The sequence below is a fragment of the Vicugna pacos genome, unplaced genomic scaffold, assembly GCF_048564905.1.
Source record: "Vicugna pacos unplaced genomic scaffold, VicPac4 scaffold_114, whole genome shotgun sequence".
NCBI classification, from domain to species: Eukaryota; Metazoa; Chordata; class Mammalia; order Artiodactyla; family Camelidae; genus Vicugna; species Vicugna pacos.
In genome coordinates, this window is record NW_027328794.1 from 1,081,378 (window position 1) to 1,091,092 (window position 9,715).

Sequence of the window (9,715 nt, forward strand, 5' to 3'; positions counted from 1 at the left end):
AGTTTATGTGAAAGCCCTCATTTCTCCCCTTTTTGATATATGCTCCATTTGGCTATATATAACATATAACTTGGCATGAAACAAAATTCCCAAATCATTCACATAATACAATTAATATGTTTAATTATATTTTTTAAATGTTAAAAAGAAAAAGAAAACAGATTCCTCTACCTATTAGGCACTTCTGTGGCAATATGTAACACACCCCTTAACCATGACATTGAAGAACTGAGCTGATACCAGCCCCTTTCCACCTGCTCAGCCCCACCTTTTCCCATCCCCTTTCCCATCCGGAGAGGACATCCCTCCCATTGTCCAGGCCCAGATGTTGGAACCATGTCCTTTCTCTCTCTTTCTTTTACACTCACAGACAGCAAATCCAGCTTGTTAGAAAATTCTGGATATTCTGTCTTAATTAAATACCTGCTCTCTGCTCCCCGCCCTCCTAAGAGCCACCTTCAGCCTTTCCTGGATACCAATAGCCTTCTGTTTCCATCTTTGCTTTCCTACAATCTCTCATCCACACAGAGTCAGAGGGAGCCTGTAAAAACATACATTGGGGGTGGTGGGTGTTGCTCAGTGGTAGGGCGCATGCTTAGCATGCTTGAGATCCTGGGTTCAATCACCAGCACATTTCATTAAAATAAATAAATTACTTCCCCCCAAAAAACACAAACACAAAATCATAAGTTGGACTACATCACCCCTCCCCTCAAAACTCACTAAACGGGTCACCATGTCATTAGGAGCCAAAGTCGTCACAAAGGCCTCAGGACCCGGCGTGCTCTGCCTCTCTGCCCACACTCTCCCCCTCACTCTGGGGGCCTCTGGCTCCGGCTCTTCCTTCTTCCTCCGGATCTATTCTGCTTCAAGTTCATTACTCCGTGAGATCTGCCAGGATTGCCTTATTCTCTCCTGCCTGCCTCCCACCCCACCGCCATCACCCGAGTTTGCTCATATCACTCTTTTTTAAAAATTTTTCCAAACTCTTGCTACCCCAACATGCTGCCTGTTTCCTCTGCTAAAATTCTGAGCCCCCAGTGATGGGGAGTCATGTCTATTTTGTTGACTGATAAAGCCCGAGAGCCTTGGGAACGGTCTAGTTAGGAGATTCCCGTATGTAGTAGGAGCTTATACACATTTGCTGAATGAATGTAGATGCCCTGGTCCAATCCGATGGAGCACTTCTGTGACGTGCTCAAAGAATAACTCTCCTTTCCACCTGAGAGGGGGTGACAACTTCCCTGCTGATTAAAGGCAAGAACTTTTTGCTTTATGCTGTTAACCTTAGGCGGGGAGACTGGGGGATCTTCATATATATTTTTAAATTTGGTTCACTCTGCAGTTGGTCTTTGGTCTCTGTATAATTTTGAGAAACTCTTTATAAGTGATCATTCTTTGATCAGATTGAACAGGTTCCAGGGGGAAGGACCAAGCCTGTCCCATCAGCCATCCTATGTGTCTTGTCCTGGGACCCAGTGGATGCTCAGCATGTAAGTGAACCGACAGGAGTGAGTGAAGAGATGGGAGCATCTCATTATTGTGGCGGATCTCTGTCCAATGCCTTGAGATTTGGGGAAGGGTTTACGAGTGCAGAAGGGAGAGGTCAGGTCCTCTGTGCTTTTCCTGAGTGCCCTGGCCTTACCCATTCCCCCAGCCCCCTCTGGGCAGCCAAGCCAAGGAGCTGGGCCACCAGGGGTTGTGCTGATCAATAATCCACCTTCACCCCAATTCCGGGGGTAGGTACACATGGTTGTAGACACTGGAGTCAGGTCCTTGGAGGAATTCCTCACCGAACTATGTTTTGGACCTTTTATTTTTCTCTAGAACCTCCAGCTGAAGAAGATTGTCTTAGACGCATGAAAGTTGAGGACACCTTCTGTCCCCTCGCAACCCAGGTGGGCCTGGGAGTCTGCTTTTTCTATTGCCGATGGGCTCGTGTTGATTTGGGCATCCCTGTGCCTGAATTCCTGCAGTACACTCGGTGGTAAGGATGGGGGTGCCTGGCAGGGAGGGAAGCGGGTTGGGAGACTGTACAGCTGGGCTGATGTTAACCTGGGGTGAGCGGGAGCTTGCTGATGCATGGCATCTCGGGGCAGGGAACTCTCCACACTCAAGAGGGGTTCCCACTCCCGCAGGGTCCCTTTGATCAGGGTGCTGGGCTGTCAGGGGACCACAGGGGTCCCAGTGAGGATTAGGGTGCCTTCAGGCAATGGGAAGTGTGGGGTCCAGTGGCAATTGAATTAACTGTGCACCCAAACCCAGCCCCCACCTCTTTCAGCCTGTTTCCTAATCTGCAAAACTGGAATGTTATTAAACATCTCGCGGGGTCATTGATGGGCTGGGACAGACTACACAGTCAGGAGCTGGAATTCTTCTGTCCCCTGATTGTTTGCCTTCTTTCTGACTATTTGCTCTCACAAGCTCAGTCTCTCTGTCTCTCGCTCTTTCACTTCTAAGTTTCTCTCATGCTCTGGTTTCATTTGATTTCCAACCACCGCCCCTCCCCTCCGCCAAACTCCAGATGAGTGAACTTGATTTCTATGTGTCAGTTCCAAATTCCCAGGAAAGATGCTCTGTCACCCTCTGGATCTTCTGTCCAACCCATGAGTTGTGGCCAGATGAGCGAGTCCCTCTGGGACCAGCAGAGGGTCTCTGCCCAGCCCCCAGCCACCACTGTGGGAGCACATAGCTCTCCGTGGAGGAAGTACTGGCTGTGACCTTGTGTCACTAAGTGTGAATTTATGTCTTCTCTTGAACCACCTTCATCCTCCTAAACAAAGATGAAAATTAAACACTCCCGGGATTTGTGTCATGGAACACTCAGGGTGGGGGCTAATGGGGTTGGAATTTCTGCTGTATTTAAGGGGCTACAGTGAATCCCCAACGAGAGCCTGCAAAGGGAACAGCACCAGCCCCACCCGGCACTTAGGGCGCTGAGTCTGCGTGACGTTGAGCCAGGCTTCTGACCACAGCTCAGGGGTCTGGTCTGACCAGTTAGCCTTTGAAACCAACCAGCTTTGGATTCCTCAATCCCACCCTGAGGTTTTACCTGAACCATCAGCTTCTGTATCTCTGAAGACAGATGCTGAGGACCCTTCACGTAAGCCGGTCGCACAGACCTGTTCAGGCCTTTGTGCTGCACGGTCTGCCCGGCGAGCTGACCGAGGTTGGTATTTTACTGATGTTAGAAGTAGTCTGGTTTCCCGATGTACTGTTTCACTGAACAAGCAACAGAAGCCACTTCTCGCTGATAAAAGCAGAAAAGGGACATAATGAAAAGATACTGGGAGGGTGTGTGGAGTGGCCAGGACCGGAGCCAACCCAGGAGCTGTAGGAGGTGTTAGGGAGCCCCAGGCACCAGGCTGGGAGGGGTGCTACCGGGCCCCCTGCCACCCCAGAAGGGACCCCCCTCCACCCGACCCTCCACCTCACTCACTGCAGGTTCATGTCCCGGCAGGGCCAGGTCACACTGAAGCCACCAGCACACACCTCAGTTGGGGAGCTGGCCCCGTCTGAGCTGCGGGCGTGCCTGGTGTGGGGAGAGGCCCAGTTAGAGGAAGGCAGTTCCCCTACTGTTCCGAGTTAAGGTGCAAGTCAGTGCCCATCACTCAGGAGAGCCAGGCTGGACGGACCTCATTGTGGTGACTAGGCTGTCTGAGTTCACTTATTACTTTCTACGTTTGAAGGCCCTGGAGGGAGAAAAAGTGAAGGTTCTAGTACTTATTTTGTGTTTCCCACGTACCAGGTGTGGTAAACAAGCCACTTCAGACAAGGCCCGGAGCAACCACGTAAATAGGCCACGGAGCAAGTCGTGCAGTCAGGCCTCTGTGGTCCCGAAACCCGTGTCCCCATCGGCTCCATAGTTACCAGTGGAAACTAGGGGGATTTATGGGACTGTGTGCTCCTGTGAGGGCTGGGATATGTGTGTTTAAGTCCACATCTTCAGAAACTCGGCTAGAACCACAGCCACTGATTGCACGGTGGCAGAGGAAGGGAGGATTCCAGCCTCTGGTCCAGCTCGTGTGGAGCTCAGAAGTTCTTCCTCCTGTCCTGAAAATAACACCAAATCTGAGGGAGCTGCAAACCCACTGCTCTTCTTAGATCCCAGAAGACTGAGGGGGAAAGCTGCTTCCAACCCAGAGAGGTTGCAAAGGGAACAGCGGGCAGGCTTGGAGAGTCACAGCTCCCAAGGCAGAACCTGCTTTTGTAAGAACCCTGGGGGCAGGCAGATTTAACAGGTCCCTGAGGCCAGCAGGAGGCTCAGTGTGGGGAAATCAGAGTGTGACAACTCCAGGGGGCCAGTCAGAGGGGCCCCATGCTCTTTTTCATGTATTTTACATCCAGGACCGTGTCCTGTTCTCAGAATGAAGGTCAGAGGATAACTCCTCATGCTTCCTGCCTGGAGAGGAGAAAATAACTGTATTGAAATACACCCAGAACATTCTGTTTCATTGGGGGAAGTTGTTTTTTGTTTGTTTTTTTAATGAGAAATTATTTTACCAGAGCCTAACCAACCTGGGAGAAGGGAAATCCCTTCTGTGTCACCCAAATTGGGGTGGGGGGAAAGAGACACACTTGTGGAGGTCACAGCTCAGGGCACAGGCTCAATGAGAACTAATCACAGGACTGCAGATGCCCTGCTCTGTCCCGCTCCCCCAACACCTTACCTCCATGTCAGTAGGGCCCGTGTGTAATAACAGGAATAATACTAACAGAAGTAAATGTCTCAGGAGTGTCTAGGGAAAACCCAAAGACAGCGGGGAGATGAAAACAAGGACACACAGGCTGTTTTAGCCTCTCACACCAATAGCTGTAGCAAACTACACACAGCCCAGCCCCAGTAGATAAACAGACAACCTCACAGAAGAAATTATTTATTTTGGTTCTCTTACCCAGTGCATTCCATGGTGCATCCTCGCCTAGAATTGAGTGGAAGCAAGTCCATCTCAGAAGGGACATAACTGAAGAGGGATGGCTTCCCAGACTCTGAGGGGCAGAGAGAGCACCAGCCTGGGTTAGAGAAAGGTGAGGGGTGGGGTAGGGTGTGGGCTGCCTTCTTCCCCATATAAGGAACCTTCCTGAGGCCAGCACAGTAGGAGGGAGGGCCATGGGGTGGAAGCAGCCAGACTTCATCCTGAGAACTGTTGGGATGCCTCAAAGGGACCATTCAGGTGCCCAAACTGGGCCCTGATTGAGGGAGCCAGTCGGTCTGACTCAGAGCCCAGGACTGAGGTGGGCTCACAGCAGGCCGGTATTACTTGGCCGGATCCATTTCACTTCTCCGAAGCCCTGTGTAAAACATGAAGCGTGGACGGCCTGGTGAGCACAGCTCTGCCCTCAAGACCGGTTTCAACTCCTCTCTTCCCAGAGAACAGCATCTCTGAACCCGTCCTGGGTGACCTCACAGAGATCACCCTAGTGGCCCAGGCTAGTGACCGGGAACATGTACCTTCCTGCAGGCAAACCCTGACGTCCACTGATGCATCATATACTGGCAAAGAGTGAGTCACTGTGCATTGGTCTAACAGCAGAGACTCTGCCAAAGGCCCAAGAGGTGGTGTGTGGGACATGCAGGGGTGCAGGAGTGTAAGCAGTGCAAAAGTGTAACTGGTGACAGGGGTGCAGGGGCTGTGGAGGGCGCAGGCATTTCAGGGGATGTGGGGGTGGAGGGATGCAGAATTGCAGAGAGTAGCAGGGGTGCAGAGGTGCAGGGAGTGTAGGGATGCAGGGAGGTGCTCAGGGACCTGGCCAGGATAAGAAGGCAAGTGCACATCCTTGCAGTCAGCCTGACCCCGGTAGGCTATTGCAATGCTTTTGGGCTGCGGCGGCGGCGGTGGCGGTTGGGAGGCTGCCCGGGCAAGCCGATCGATTTCTTCTCTTCCCTGCAGCCTGGCCTGGGGTGGGGCTTGGCCGCCGGAGATTCGCCAGATGTTGCACTCCAGGTAAGCTTGCTCCTGGTAGGTGGGGCGGTTAGGTCAGAAGGCAGTGGCAGCGGCAGAGGGGCGGAGCGGGTCTACCCCTGGTGAACGGGTGGAATAGCTGCCTTGTCCCGGCTGCTGGGCCTGGGAGCGGCCTCTTCTTCCCCAGGTCGCCGGACACTCCTGTCCCACTCAGCTTGCTGAGTGCGGAGTGGGGGCGGGGCCGTTAAGGTGCGGGACCCACGGGGGGAGGGAGGCTGCCGCGGGGGAGCCGATCAATTCGCTCCGCTCTCCCCAGAGGCGGAGCCAGGGGCGGCTTCTGCTGCCCTAGAGGCGGGACGCGGGTCTCCAGATGAACTTGCTCCTGGGAGGCGGCGGCGGAGGCGGCAGGGGCAGGGGATGTGTTCCAGGGAGTTGCTCCATTTCTTCTCTCCCCCACGGCCTGGCTTGGGGGCGACGTCTGCCGCCGGAGATTTGCCTCAGGTCCGACTCCAGGTGAGCTTGCTCCTGGGAGATGGGTGCGGTGCGGTCAGGGGGCTGGTAAGGTGGTGGCTGCAGGCATAGGGAGGCTGCCCCGGAGGAGACTGTGGATTAGCTCCATGTCTGCACCGCGTGGCCTGAAGGCGGCCTCTGCTGCTCCAGGTCCCGGGACACCCCTGTCCCACTTTGCCTGCTGGGGGCGGGAGGCAGGGTAGTCAGGGTGCAGGGGTGGCGGTGGTCGGGGGCCTGCAGCGGGGGAGCGGACCATTTGCTCCCATCTTCCCCGCGTCTTGTCCTGGGGGCGGTCGCTGTTGCCCTGTGTTACGAGACGCGTGTATCCTAGTCGGCCTGACCCCGGGAGTTGGACTTGGTACTTTGGGGGTGGTGGCAGCAGCGGCAGGTTTTCCCATGGAACTTGTCCATTTGCTCCCACTTCCCCCCATGGTTTGCCCTGGGGGCGGTCCCTGTTGTCCCAAGTTCGTCGGACGTCCATCTCCAGGTCAGCCTGCTCCCTAGAGGAGGCCACTGTGAGGTCATGGGCAAGAGTGGTGGCTGCTGCGGGGGTAGGGGCTGCCTTGGGGAGCTGGTGGATTGGCTCCCGTCTCCCCGATGGCCTGGTGTGGGAGTGGCCTCTCCTGCCCCAGGTCACCAGACGCACCTGTCCCACTCAGCCTGCTGGGGGAGGGGCGCCCTGGGCGGTGCCTTTAAGGTGCGGGGGTGGCGATGGCGGGGGTAGAAGACCTGCAGCGCGGAGCCTGTCAATTTGCTCTCCTCTTCCCCGTGACCAATCCTGGGGGCGTCCTCTGCTGCCCAAGAAGCCGGATGCCCGTCTCCAGGTCAGCTTGCTCCTGGGAGACGGGCCCGATGCGGTCAAGGGGCAGAGGCAGTTGCGACGGCCGGCTGCCCCGCCTAATGGGGCCACTTCTTCTCCTCTCCCCTGACCTGGCCTGGGGACGTCCTCTCTGGCGCAAGATTCGCCTGACACCCCACACCTGGTCTGATTGCTCCTGGAAGGTGGGCGCGGTGAGATCAGGAGGTGGAGAGGACAGGGGCTGCCCCTGGAGAGCTGGAGGATAAGCTCCAATCTCTCTGCAGGCCTGACGTGGGGGCGGCCTCTGCTGCCCCTCGTTCCCAGGTCACACTTCTTCGGGTCATATTTCCCCGGGGTTGCGGTAGGGTGCGGGGGCGTCGGGGTGTTGGCGGGGGTATGGAGCCTGTCACTCGGGAGCTGGGGGTTTAGCGCCCATCTTTTCCGCAGATTGGCCTGTGGGCAGCCTCTGTTGCTCCAGATCGCAAAGCAATTTCCCTGACAGCTTAGCCACCAGAGGTGGGCAGGATGGGCTGAGAGGGCTGAGGCAGCCGCCAAGGCAGCGACGGAGGGGGCTGTCCCTGGCCAGCTGGTCAATTTGTTCCCATCTCAACCTTTGCTGCCCCAGTTTCGCAGAACGCCCTTCTCCAGTTTATTCTTCTCCAGGGAGGTGGGCGCAGTGCATGCAGCCCGAGGTCTGGGCTCTCCCTTGGGAGGGGCAGAACTCTCTTGTTCTCCTTTGTCTTTATTCTTCAGCGAAGTGGTTACTGGACGCAATTCTTAATTCTGAGAAAGTGTAGCCTGTGTTATGGAAGAGCTGCTGGACAGTGAGGTTTCTGGGTGGATTTTCACATCAGCTGATGCCCCAGGCAGGCAGGAAAGCTATTACTCAGAGCTTCTTAGTCTGGGGTTGGGGATGGCCCCGCCATCCTTGCCATGCTTTTTAAAAATGTGTTACTCCCCTCTTTTTCCTAGGTGACATTTTAGGTTATTGGGTCTCAGATTGCTGGCACACTCATCCCTGTTCTCAGACATCTTTTAAACTTGGGTGAAGTGATAAGTAGGGGAAGATGATTTACTGAAAGCTAAGAATACTTAAATTCGCATTAAAGCTACATTCTGTCAATCTTTCTAAAATGATTTTCCTCTGATTCTAAATCCACGACCTAGTGAATGTTGTACTCCTGTGTAAAATCATTGATCTTCACATCACATTTGTTGAGTGGTCAACGAGATTTGTTAATTAGATTATTCCTGAAAGGAAAAGTTCAGGCTTTTCAGAATTCCTTGTCTGATGTCACCCAGGCAGTCACAGTAGAAGACAGAGCTGATATAAAAATCCCTCAGCTGCCTGAACTGCAAAGCTTCTGGGATTACTGATCCCTGAAATGCAGGTGACTCTTGATGATAATCTGGGGGATGGTTTAAATGATCAGATTCTTCCAGTCCTATAAATGGGTTCCGTGGCCCCAGCCCCGGGAGAACTGGACATAAGGGCCATATCGTGTGTGGTGGGATGGGAAGGCAAGGTGTAAGAGCTGGAATCACTGAGATTCCACACTCGCTAAACACAGACTCCAGAGCCTAATTGTTGTCAGGTTCTGTTCTGGATTTGAGAGTGTGTTCATACATGATTCTTGCCCTTCTGGAGTCACTGCCTGGGTGGAAGTAACCTTTACATAGATCTGTGGAGGATGACATTTAAGTAGATGGGCTGTTATGGTTCTCAATGTGCCCAGGCTTGCTCTTCCAGGCACTCGTGGGACTAACGCGAGTCATGTTATTCACTCATTCACTGATTTATTACCCTTGAATTGATCACTCGTCCCACAGTAAGTGAAACAAGGTAACAGGAAGCTGAGTTTTGTCCCCTCTCCTATCACTGATTGTTTTTCAGTCGGGCGCCCTGCGTATGCATTGTGAAACGGTGGTATTTCGTGCCCAATGGGGCAGCACTGTCAGTTCTGAGAATCAGGGGAGACACATGGGTAGGACAGCACCCTGACACACATGGCACCCCCCATCCCGTGAGACAGAATTGTCGATGCTCAGGTGACCCGATGTAGACTGCGGTGCTAAACCTGAGCATGTTTAGTTATCCTGGTGGCTATGAAAATACAGACTACCAGTCGCTACCTCTGGAGACTCTGAGGGTGTGCACCCCAGGATTCTGCATTTTAAGAAGCACTTTAACGAATCCTGATGAAGAGATCTGAGTGTCCCACGGAGAAACACTGGTGTGCGAGGCACCAATATTGAGGATTCTCAGGGAACGATGTCTTTTTAGGATGGTCCATGGGCCCTCACTTTAGACTTTTGCCTTGGGTTTAATTGTATGTGTTCAGAAGTGATGTCTTTCAATTCCAGTGCATGTCAGCATGCTCTGTGCAGGGATTTACTCTCAGTAGATGGCAAAAACTATGATTCTTCAGGTCACCGAGCTACACTGTGAACGATATTTTATTTTGGTTTTCTTTGTAGCAATGCAGAGTCTCCCGAGAAGAGA

The 9,715-nt window shown here is 53.5% G+C and overlaps 1 protein-coding gene across 1 annotated transcript in view; it reads left to right on the forward strand.

Annotated features, from left to right (window-relative positions):
* Window positions 1-8,299, forward strand: part of LOC140694962 (uncharacterized) — a 79,975-nt gene extending 71,676 nt beyond the window's left edge. Inside the window, exons 11-17 of the mRNA XM_072957964.1 lie at window positions 1,407-1,493; window positions 1,828-1,898; window positions 4,900-5,028; window positions 5,372-5,504; window positions 5,892-5,945; window positions 6,220-6,416; window positions 8,185-8,299. The gene's annotated coding sequence lies outside the window, so the exon portion shown is untranslated. The remainder of the gene's footprint in view (window positions 1-1,406; window positions 1,494-1,827; window positions 1,899-4,899; window positions 5,029-5,371; window positions 5,505-5,891; window positions 5,946-6,219; window positions 6,417-8,184) is intronic.
* Window positions 8,300-9,715: the final 1,416 nt, after the last annotated feature.